Raw genomic sequence first — 12978 nt, forward strand, 5'->3', positions numbered from 1 at the left:
GAATGTTGACTGTGCCCTGTAATTTATTTAAATGCGTTCACTCTTGTAGGGGATTATTTACAGAATTATTGTTTCGCAACATGCAGGTAATGTTGGGGTATTAAATAATTCTCCTTTTAGAACTTCACACCAGTTTAATTTCATATAACAATAATTGAAATGATCACAGACCTTCTGGGTCTCAGCTTTCAGAGGTACGTTACAGAAAAAAAAAAAATCAAACAAAAAGGACCAAATCAAAAGGATGAGTAAAATGGGTTGCAGAGTGTTTGTTAAAATATCCACAGCCACGTTTCAAGTACTATGAGTCTAGCCTAAAGCAGATGATGTGTACTAATATCCCTTTTTCTCTTACATTTATGTTTTTTTCTGAATGTTATTGCAAAGATGAATCTGTGCATTACTGGTTCTTTATGGCTGTATTCACCTCAACTATTTGGTTCATTCATAATTTCTAAGTGCTCATTTTGTGTAGAGGAAAAGCATGTTATCTCATGCCTGAGGATATCATTTTATATATTAAAATCCATAAATTTCATGGTATTTCATTCTACAAGATTTTTATACTGCAGGATTTTCTTCGTTGTTTAAAGCTGAATAATATTCCATTGTATGTATATGCCACAGTGTTTTTTTAATCCATTCATCCATTGATAGACATTGTTTCCACATGTTGGCTGTTGTGAATAGTGCTGGAATGAACATGCAAATGCTAATATTTCTTTGAAATCCCTAACTCAAAAAAGAGGGAAATCCTGCAATATGCAACAACGTGGGTGAACCTAGAGGACATTATGCTAAATGAAATAAGCCAGTAACTGAAGGACAAATACTGCATGATTCCATTTGTATGAGGTATCTAAAATAAACTCATTGGAACAAAGAATAGAACTGTGGTTGCCAGGAATTAGGAGGAGGGAGAAGCAGGGCGTTACTAACCAATGGGTATGAATTTCAGTTATGCATATAAATAACCTGTAGAGATCTTCTATACAACACTGTGCTTATATATAATAATACTTTGTAAGTATCGGATACTTACAAGTCTGTTAACAGGATATGTCTCAACTGCTCTCAACACAGTGAAATAAAATAAGAAAAATATTTTTCTAACATAATAAAGAAGAGCAGATCAAGGACTAAACTCATCTAATTATCAATCAATGCTAATTACTAATGAGTGAATGAAAATAAATAAAGCATGATTGATAACCATTTTAAATTTATTCAAGTAATACTCACTGATCACTTATTATGTGTTAAGATCTTTGTGGGACATTGGAAATATAAAGATGAAAAATTACAGTCATTGGTCCAAGAAGTTTAAGTTGATGCTCAAATCGCAGTAGATACTCAAAGGACTAAGTCATCAATTAGGTTTGGGACGAAGGCAGGGAAACATAACAGTTGTTGACGACTGAATCTTAAAACGTGAATAATAGCATATGAGATGAAAGAGGGACTAGCAAGTGAAGAGATTTCTAAACTAACTGAAAATACTTTAGAGAAAAAAGATTCGTTTTTATATTTTGAGAGAGAGAGACAGAGTGCAAGGGGGGGAGGGGCAGAGAGAGACACACACACAGAATCCAAAGCAGGTTCCGGGCTCGGAGCCATCGGCACAAGGCCCGATGTGGGGCTCAAACTCACAAACCATGAGCTCCTGACTCGAGCTGAAGTCGGCCGACGCTCAACCGACCGAGCCACCCAGGCGCCTCTAACTAAAAATACTTCTAAAGTCATGAAGTCATGACATGATTCAAGGTCTTCAAAGGTTTTAATGTGATCGGGAGAAATGTAACCAGGACAGCAGGGAGTGAGGTAGGGCGAGGGAAGCCTAGACTCCTAGGCGATGAGGCTGATGGGAACATACTAGGTCTTAGCTCTGGAAGGCAGGCTAAAGAGTTTAGTATTTATTCCAGGGTGATAAAAAGGCACTAAAGGATTAAAACGGGCATATATGATCTTACGGTTTTCGCCTCAGTAATTCAATGATAGCAGCAACACGGCAGGAGGCTGGATAGGGAGGAAAACAAGACCAGATTTAGGGGGACCCTCTCATGGTACCTTTTCAGCAGTCTAGACCAGAAGTGATAAAGACTTGCATGCACGCGGCAGGACTACAAATGGATAGAAAGAGAGAAAACTAAGAGTCATGTAGTAGGATAGTGTGAGAGGAATTAATAACCAAATCTTTGTAGATTACGAAGAAGGGAGAAAAATTAATAATGGCTGAATTACCTGGTTTAGGTTGCTGTGTTGATGTAGCACTCATTTAAAAAGGAAACGAAATTTTAGAGTATAAACTGATTCCAGGGAAAATAATGAATTCCATTTTGGAAAAATTCATAACGGGGGACTCATAATTTAGAAGTCAAGCAACTCATCAGAGTCATTAGCATTCATGTGGTAACCAAATCACTGGAATAGATAAGATTGTCAAGGGATTATATGAGAAAGGCAGTAGAGGGGCACCTGGGTGGCTCAGTCGGTTCAGCCTCTGACTTTGGCTGAGGTCATGATTTTGCAGTCTGTGAGTTTGAGCCCCGCATGGAACTCTGTGGTGACAGCTTGGAGCCTGAAACCTGCTTCGGATTCTGTGTCTCCCTCTCTATCTGCCCCTCCCGCACTCATGCGTGTGCGCTCTCTGTCTCTCTCTGTCTCTCTCAAAAACAAAAACAAACATTAAAAAAATAATTTAAAAAAAGGCAGTAGAAAACCAAGGATAAACACCAGGAAGCACCATCATTTTAAGAGAAGTAAAGGATAAGAAAAATGGTCAGAAAGAACTAGAAAGAGGACAGTCACTGAAGAAAAAGATGTTCTGAAATATAGGAAAAGGTCGAGAGAATCGAACACTTAGGACAAAATACCGTTAAGAATTGAAATGTGTCCACTGGTTTTAGCCATGATTGATTTGGCAGCACCAGTGAGGATAGAAACCAGATGAAATTATGGGAGAAGTATATGTGATCTAAACACATGGAGAGAGCAGAAATAAAAGCAGTAGACTCTTATCAGTGAGGGAGGAGAGGGGTCAGATACCAAGGGGAGAAACAGAATTCAGACAGTAAGAGTGACTTCATCAAGCTCAGCATTTGAGAAGAAAAAAAAAAAAAAAAACAAAGAAAACAAAACACTGGAAGAAAGGTAATGGATGAAATTGCGTGGGCGATGGAATACTTACTGGAAAAGATCCAAGAGAAGCTGAAGACAGTGGAATAAAGACTGTGGTTAGAAGCATCAACCTTCAAGGGGGTTGGGAGGTGATGAAGTTCCAGAGGTCTTGATGTGTGGAGGCAGGTTGGAGAGAACGCTCCCGCCTGAGTTCCTCCCTGTTGTCTGTGCAGGTGCTTTCCAGGGTATTGGCTGGAGGGAGGTGAGGGAAGGGGGAGGCTTGGTCAGAAAGCTTGATGTTTAGAATAGCCCCTGAGAGAAAAGGTAGGGAAAATTCACCAAGGAAGCACTGGCTGAGATCTGATTTGGAAAAAGCATAGTGATATTTGCTCATTCATTTACATGTTGATGTACTCGACTAATATTTATCAAGCATCTCCTGCATCCAAGGACTAACAATGAATAAAAACAGAAATCTCCACTCACTTGGAGTTGGGGGAGTAAGTAAGAAACTTATTTGTGTGCAACTAGACCATCTACTATGGCACTCTTTCCCTGTTCTCTGACTTTTTCCTGACGGGGATTACCATTCTTATCTTCATAAGTTAATGTTAGCTTTAAATGAGCTGATTTATTTTTTATTATTTAAAAAAAAATTTTTTTTTTAATGTTTAGTATTGAGAGAGAGAGACAGAGCATGAGCATGGGAGGGGCAGAGAGAGGAGGAGACACAGAATCCGAAGCAGCCCCCAGGCTCTGAGCTGTCAGCACAGAGCCCAATGCGGGGCTCAAACTCACAAACTTCGACCTGAGTCGAAGTAAGACGCTTAACTGACTGAGCCACCCAGGCGCCCCAAATGAGCTAATTTATTTACTTTTAAAGTTTGTTTATTTAATTTGAGAGGGAGAGAAAAAGTATGAGTGAGGGAGGGGCAGAAAGAGAGAGAGAGAATCCCAAGCAAGGTCCACACGGTCAGCTCAGAGCCCGGTGTGGGGCTCGAATTCAGGAACCGTGAGGTCATGACCTAAGCCGAAGTCAAATGCTTAACTGAGTCACCCAAGTACCCCAACCTAATTTATTCTGGAAGCACTTTTTAAACCATAAAAGTATCCCCGGGTGATAACCCATGACCGAGATCTTGAACACAAGTGGCATAGTTGATGAGTGGGATATATGGACTTAAGACAAATAATAGAAAAGAAAAAAATGCACATTCACTGCGGGATAAAAAATTATTAAACATAAATTATGAATGAGGATTAATATCAAGCGAGTGCTACATTGTGCCTGCTAAGTTTTATATGTGCCTAAAAACGATAGCACCACAGCTCAGCTATCGAGGAACGGGAAGAGCAGAGTGCAGTCAGGGATGCAGACGCCTGGCCAGGGAACGCTCTGCCAGTGCATAAATGTGAGGGTAGGGACCCAGAGACAGTGCTATGAGGCCACTGAAAAGTGACTGGATCTCCCTGGTGTCGCCAGTGAAGTCCTCACAGCTAACCGTGCTGAGGCTTACTCTTGAATAATGTGAAAAGAAGCGAGTGAATCGGCAGCAGGACTTAGAATCACACGCTCTATTTCCACGATTGTATTATGCAAAGACAGGACATTAAAAGTCCTGTGTAATAAATTCGACATTCCTTGCCATAGGTTTCGACTCTTCCACCCCCCAAAAATCCAGTTCCGTGGCCAATATCCATTTCATCCTCACGGCTGAGGCCCCACTGGTCTCCCACCACCATTCATGGAAAGGGAGGAGACCAGATAAAATAGTGTGAACAACCACCCTTCAAACACAGAGACAGTTTTGTATTGAATCGCCTCGGCAGACTATCCGGGTCTCTGTGTTCTTCAAAGCATTTCATTTAAATTACCATTAAAGTAAAATTAAGTTGGTATTAACCTTGTCTGTTCAAATGATGCCCCTGAAAGGTAAGCACAGCCTTCTGACATGCATGGAAATGAAATGATGAATTGATACATGTACCACTTGGGATGGATGGAGTCCTTCTAATGAGTGATCACCTGTGGTGTAACTGTATTGATTGTGTTTGTACATGTCAAATGAGGCTGGCAAGGATGAACTTGAAGAAATCAATCTTGGAACTTGCTAGGATAGCAGCCTCCTACTTTCGCAGGTACTAAATCATGAACTTGCAAAAAAAAAAAAAAAAAAAAACCCAAACACAAAAAACCTGCAAAGTTTGTAAAGTACCAATCTCTTCTTGACACTATTTGGTTTGGCAAAGGATTTCTTGTCAACTTAAAAGACAAACATGTGCTCAGAGAATGATTTGTGGAGGACGAATCATGGCAAGAGTTCATTTGGAGACGCACGTGCTTTCAGCGTTGTCCTCTCGATACCACGAGGAAGAGTTGTTTCCATTTCTACGTATTTTTCTTATAATTACAAAAACACGTGGAGAGATCCACATTCTCCTGCTCCCTCTTCTCACACTATAATGATGAGTTTCTGGGCCTCTTTCTTTATGTTGGATGTAACAGTGATAAGAAGAAATGTGTGAAAATGAAGGTGATGAAGTTTATTTTTTTATATTTTTACTGGGAAACGTTCCAGGTCTGTGGGCGTGTTCACAGGTGGTTGTACACACGCAGCCCCATCCTCGCACACACACGCACTCGTGCAACAATGTGGCGGCGTGTGTCATTTAGCAGCGGTTGGCTGGAACAGCCACACCTGCCCTCTCGTGGCGTTGGAACTTCCATGCGTGTGAAATACCGTTTGCATTTCAGCAGGAAAACTTCCTAAGGCAGATTTGGGGAGAAGAATGCTCTCAGAGCAGATAAAATGATGCAAGGCCCACCTCCCGAATTTGCTTCCCCGCCCCGACGGAAGGGTGCCAACGTCCTTGATTTCTGAAGAAAGGCTTCTGTAACCTGGGGCTCCAGTGTGCAGGTGTGGTCTTATTGACCCAGCTCTCTCCTTATGCTAGGGAAGGATCTTTTCAGGATGTTGGTTTTTGTTTTTGTTTTTTTAATTTTTAAACTTTTTTAATGTTTATTTGTTTTTTTTTAAATTAAAAAAAAATTTTAACATTTATTCATTTTTGAAAGGCAGAGAGAGACAGAACGCGAATGGGGGAGGGACAGAGAGAGAGGGAGACACAGAATCCGAAGACAGTCCAGGCTCTGAGCTGTCAGCACAGAGCCCAACTCAGGACTCAAACCCATGAACCTCGAGATCATGACCTGAGCCGAAGTCTGACACCTGACCAACTGAACCACCCAGGCAGCCCTGTTTTGTCTTTTAAATAGGAAAAAAATAAAAAGACATGCATAATGTCTTCATCATCCTGACACAAGAGGCTGGCTGAACAATTAATCTCTTCCTCCACACAGTAGTGAAACAGGTGGTTCAGGGACACTTAGACTTTACGGTAGCAACAGAACAGCACCTACTCGCCTGTCACTTCCATTACTTTCGTTGCTTTCAGTTTTATGTTTATTTTTGAGAGAGTGAGCGTGTGTGCATGAATGGGGGTGGGGCAGAGTGAGGGGGACACAGGATCCCAAGCAGGCTCTGCGCTGACAGCAGACAGCCTGACTCGGGGCTGGAACTCAGGAGATGTGAGATCCTGACCTGAGCCAAAGTCAGATGCTTAAGCGACTGAGCCACCCAGGGGCCCCTCATTGCTTTCAGACCCTTTCAAAAACACCCTCGAAGGACAGAATATCTCATATATTGAATTTGCCAGGGATTCCTGTTTGTGAACATCATATCATCGTATGCCATGTTGGGCTAAAAAGCAAACTCACAGAATTACCACTCTTCTGTGATGATCTGGGCTGGAACATTCCGGTGAAGAAACTGAGACACAGACTCTGTTGGCGTTTACATGGACCGTCTGCCTGCAGTGGGCAAGGGGGAATACAGGAGACTAGCGTGCTCGCCTCCTCAGCGGTGTATCTCAGTTCCTATCAGTCTTGCAATCACCCTTTCTCAACCTTTTGCTCTTATGAGGAGGAAGGTATGGCTCACCATGGGAGGGGCCAAACATGAGACCATTGCCTTACATGCAGGGATTGTATTCTGAATCTATAACTTAACACATGGCTTTTAGGCAAGACATTCTAAAGGAATCACACTAGATGCATCCCGTCCTTACTATCTCAAATATTACATATAGCAAATCTTGGGAAGACGAAACTTTCACCATGATGAAAGACTTCTTGCAACATTCTCCCTTAACTCGTTGAGAAAAAAGAAAAAAAGCGACACATTTTACTTGGTTTCCCAACTTACAGGCCTATTCATTACTCCTAGTCTCGTTGATGAACAATACTGCAATGTTAAAAAAAAATGTTTGAGGGGCGCCTGGGTGGCTCAGTCGGTTAAGCGTCCGACTTCAGCTCAGGTCACGATCTCACGGTCCGTGAGTTCGAGCCCCGCATCAGGCTCTGGGCTGATGGCTCAGAGCCTGGAGCCTGTTTCCGATTCTGTGTCTCCCTCTCTCTCTGCCCCTCCCCCGTTCATGCTCTGTCTCTCTCTGTCTCAAAAATAAATAAAGGTTAAAAAAAAATGTTTGAACTCTTAGACGCTCAAAGATTTTCCATCTCTCCTTTTGTCTTTCACCTTAATGAATATTATAAATACTTGAAGAGATGATAGACAGTCAGTTTCTTGAATGAAGTAACATTTATATGGGTTAGATATCAGGCATATTTTTATCGTTTTACAAACCAGCTGAAGGGCTGGGCCAAAGTTTTTCACTTGCAATGTTTGGATCAGTAAAGGCGTGAAACTCGTTTTTGTTTTTAAAAAGCAGTCTGTGTAGTTATTGCGGCCACGGATTTTCCATTTGGTCCAATATGTCGGTACACTTAATTTTTTTTTAAGTATATCAGAGTGTTAGTTGTGAGAGAATGGTGTGTGTGTCTGAGTATATGCACACTTTCTAAGTGAAATTAGTACTGAACTCGACCTCCTCGAAGGCGGCTACAAACTAGTACTGATCAGCCTTGGAGACACTGTGGAGTCTTCCCTCAGATATAATCCTAGGCTGGGCAGAAAAGTAAATAAAATAAAACTTGAGAACCCCCACTAAGGTCTAAGATTTCAAAGAGTAGGAGTATTCACTGGAGCATGAAACACAGGTTTCACTTTCCGTTTCACTCAGGTAAGAACAATGACACCAGCAATGTATTCTCATTAAATCGTGATAGATTATAATGGCAATTTCCAAAATGCAGAAAATTTGGAAAATGCACAGAAGCATCAAGAAAAACAATAAGATCACCTCGAATCTGCCTACCAGACAACCCATGTTAACATCACACCTTCTAGACCCGTGTCCAGTGTTTCCCTGGGCGTAATTTCCTTAGAATTCTGAGAGCTGAATGGAACTATATCCTGCTCTTCACCAGAATCATTAGGAGAGCATTTTCATGCCACTGAAAGATAACTGAATGGTGAATCTCAAAAATAAAGATAGAGATTGAAAGAGGGGATCAAAAGCACCGCTTCATTAAAAAAAATTGGTAATGTTTATTTATCTTTGAGAGAGAGAAAGGCAGAGAGCGAGCGGGAGAGGGGCAGAGAGAGAAGGAGACACAGAATCTGAAGCAGGCTCCAGGCTCCGAGCTGTCAGCACCGAGCCTGACGTGGGGCTCAAACTCACGGACCGCGAGATCATGACCTGAGCAGAAGTTGGCCGCTCAACCGACTGAGCCACCCAGGTGACCCTAAAGGCACTGCTTCATTAGGTCATGGATTTTGCTTTTGCGTGAGTGTGTGCGTGCGTGTGTGTCCGTGCGTGTACGTGTGCGTGTGCATGTGTGCATGATATTTAGGGAAAGTGTCACATTCAAGGCGCTCATCATGTGGATCTTATGTTTCAGTTTTGATGGAATGTGAAAATTAACTGGTAAATAGATTTAGGACCATAGACGTCAGTCATCTGGAGTATAGGTTACTACTTGTGCAAGCAGATATCTCATGATAATTCATTTCACTATTTTAAACTTTTCTCATCGAAATGCAAAGCAGTACACCAAAGACTTTTTGGAACCGTTACATCGCCAGAGTCCCTTTTGCGCATGCGCCATGCTTGTCCTCACCCCCTGCGTCCCCCACCCGGCCATCCCTACTTCATTGTCCTGCATCATCTTGCATCAAACTTTTAAGTATAGAAGAAAAGCTATGGATTTCCTTACAAGCTAAAACTCAAGTTGCTTGTCCTAAAAACCTAAATGGACTCTTACTATTAATTTCACAACCACATCTTTTTCAGTAATGACCTTTAGTTCGACGCCTATAGAGATAACTTTACTGTTGAAAAATTGAATTCTACAGCTCAGTGTCTTCGTAGTTGAATCCCATCGAATTCCGACTTCCACCCTGTTTCTGTGCTGTGTCCTTTCTCCCTCTCTCTGCCGTCCTCATTCATTTTACCTTTTTGTTTTCCTTCCTGACGGCCTTTCTGTTTTCCTTCATTCTTCCTCTGCTCCTGCTCTCTTTCCATTTGTTATACTTTTATGCAGTAAACTGGCTTGAATGTGTTCAACGTGTTGAATTGCCTGAAATGTGTGCATGCACAGTTTGTGTCTTCCCCTGCAGCCCCGAGGCTTGTGCATTAACAGCCATGATTCTGCTATCAGGAACCAACATATCAGTGCCCCAGAATCTCTGTTACAAACCCAACTTCTTCTCTACAGACAGAACAACGAATGAACTGAAAGCTTCACCAACCTTGGAGAGCCTTCAAGGTGCTAATGTCTGACAGCTGAGAGTCTTTGCAGGCTGCCTGGCAAAGCAATAAAAGCCTTAAATGGTTTGGGGACCACCCAGTCCCTGCTTTCTAAAGTATTCATGAAATGGAATTACGATACCCGCTACCTTGATATAATTTCTAGTTGCCTCAAGCTCTCTCTGCATTCAGTTTGACCTCCTTTGCTACCTTTGACATTGATCTATTCTTGAGATTGTAGCTATAGGCTTTATGTTTGAACTTGAGATTAAAGTCGGAAATAAAAGTCACCGTAATGTCTCTGCCTGTACGTTGACGGGCTGCTGTGGTTGTGGTCGTTTGTGCTAATCCGGGTGGCCGCTGAAGGGTCCGCTTGGAAAACGAGATCTTGCAGGACTTGAGTTGGCATGAAACTACAGTAGGAGGTTGTAGGAAAAGGAGGACGAAAGGAATAGTGTGGTGTTGACACTGCTCCTGGATCAGACAAGGAAAGCCGAGAGTGTTGCCGTCAACGGCCACCTGCTCTTTGTATTTGAAATGGGCTCGTCCAATAAGTTCAGCGAGAAATGACCAAATCCATTTTTTTCCCCTTTCCATTGGGGACTTGCTAAGATGCGTGGCTGGGTTTCATTTCCATTCCTGTTTCCAGTCTGTTTGCTTTACTAAGAAGTAGCATTGTTTATTTCTCCTATGCCCCATTCAGGATAGTCCGGACTATTTTTATTTCTCTGTGCTTAATATTCTATATCCCCCTGTGCCCTTCGTGGCTCTTATCATGATCAGCACTTTCCAAATGGGAGTAGATTTCTCTTGCTTCTTCTCTCCTGTGTTTCTTTTTTCACCGTTTCTTCCCCCTCCGCTTTCTCCGGGACTGTCCTGCAGGTATTCAAAATAAAGTGAAAGCTGCCCAATAGGAATGTCATGCCAATAGGAAAATATACCTGTACCACCCGGACGTTAAAAGCAGGAGCAGGAGGGACAGGGAAGCAGGAAAGAGTCTGAGAACCTGTTGCCTTGCCTTTCAAGCAAAGGGACTCTTTTCTCGAGCTAATTTCTACTTAGAAACAAAAGGTTTTTCAGAGAACACAGAAAGAGACGGGGCTGAATGATGCTCCAATTTGCATTTCTGGTCACATAATAGTCTTGTTCAATTGACTAGAGACAGGTTCTTTTTTTTCCTTGTTACAAACAGAAGCACCTGTTCAAAAATAGTTGAATCAAATTCTATTCACAATTACTGTTTTTCTCAAATTTATCTCTGATAACCAAAGAAATAATTTCTGAAACCTATTCGTTTTCTTTTCTTTTTTCAGATCTGCACTGAATAACTTGAGGTAATATGGTAATGGTAAGGGAACATTGTCAGAAGGTGTAGTTTATAATCTAAACTCTATCTCATTAGCTGTGTGATATTAAGTAAATCATCTAGACGTCTTGGTCTCCATTTCTTTTCTTACAAAATTAGGAGTTTGTATTAGATAATCTGTACTATTCCTGTCAGTTAAAAAAAAATCAAGTATGGTCGTCTTTCACCTTTATCATTCAAAAGCTGTTTTTCCTGAAGCAGAATGAGTCTGTAGCCTGGCCTGTTGTAGGAAAGCCACTCTCATGGAAATTTCCAGCACCACAATTGAAGAGCCACATTTGTGAACTCCTGTTTCTCAGACTCTGGGCTGCCATCTGATGTGGCTGACAGAAGTCTAGAATACTCATTGGTGCTTTGGAAATGTGGTTCTTTACTGCTGAATTCTGTGGCATCATTCCTTAATGGGTTGTTAGTGAGGTCAGGGACTGGAAATGAGAATTACATTGGTAGTGATTTTAAAAAGAGGAAGTGCATTATTTTATTTTATTTTATTTTATTTTATTTTATTTTAAAGTTTATTTTGATGGGGGGAGGGGCAGAGAAAGAGAGAGAGAATCCCAAGCAGACTCTGCACTGTCAGCACAGAGCCCAATGCGGGGCTCAATCCCATAAACCAGGAGATCATGACCTGAGCCAAAATCAACAGACTGAGGTTTAACCGACAGAGCCCCCAGGCATCCCAGGAAGTGCATTTTATTTAAAAAAAATGGCCACTTAAAGTAGTGATTCCTCATGACACTAGACTATAGGCTTTTTGAAGGCATGGAAATAATTTTGTTATTATTATGATACATTCTGTGTCAGGCACTCAGAAATCATCCATAGGCAGCCAGTATATGCGAGATTGAGAAATGCTGAGAATTCTGATATTTTAAAAACAATCTCAAAGTAATGGTGTTCTGAAGGCGAGGATAATTTTTTTGAGCTGTGAAATACGCACTATACCATTCATTCTGTGGAAAAGAACAAATATAGTCTGCTGTGGATTTGCTTATCTCTGTGATTTACCTTTCTGCTTCCCTTCTCCCCTCCCCCACCTTACTGTTCCTTCCACCTTTGCTCATCTGTTAGGAAGGGATGCAGGACACCCAGGTGAAGTGGGCTTGCCACCCCCACTGCCCCCCGGCCCTTCCCCTAGCCCCCAGCTCACTCCTGTGTTCTCTCCAGGACTCAGCTCTGGCTCGCTTCTTTCTGGAACCCTTCTTTAATGGCCAGCTTGCTAAGATGCCTTGCAGTGTGTTCTGCACAGTATCCCGACCTTACCTTTTCCAGTAGCACTAGTCAGACTCATTGCTAACATGATGGCTTCATTTGTACAAATTAGGGAAGTATATTCCCAGAGATGAGCAGTGCTCTCTGGAATATGCCGAATATGACAGCTGGCAACACTTATCAGTGTTATCACATTTCAGTAGAGAGCCTCCAGCCTGTTCCACTTGTTTTTCCCAATTTTCTCCTCTCAGGAACGCCACTTTCCTCCACAATGATTTGGGAAATACTTATTCTTGCTACTGCCCAACATGCTTTATAGCCAAACAGAATCTCTCTCCAACTTCCCTTACTCCAGTCTCCCTTCCCCACCTGACTCATAGGCGCGGGTGACATGCTACCCAGCTGGCTGCCCTTTCCTCCTTTGTGCAAGGAGCTCCTGTGGCAGCCAGATGGCCTTAAGGTCAAACCCAAATCTCCATGCACGGGGTCCCTGGCCAGTGTGACTTCGGGCTGTGCTCCCAACATCCCTTGCTACAGATAACTGCATTTTTTTTTCTAGACACACAACATTTAAT

This window comes from Lynx rufus, unplaced genomic scaffold (genome assembly GCF_022079265.1).
Source record: "Lynx rufus isolate CCGP_SWC_20201006 ecotype Redwood Valley unplaced genomic scaffold, mLynRuf1.p SCAF_6, whole genome shotgun sequence".
NCBI classification, from domain to species: domain Eukaryota; kingdom Metazoa; phylum Chordata; class Mammalia; order Carnivora; family Felidae; genus Lynx; species Lynx rufus.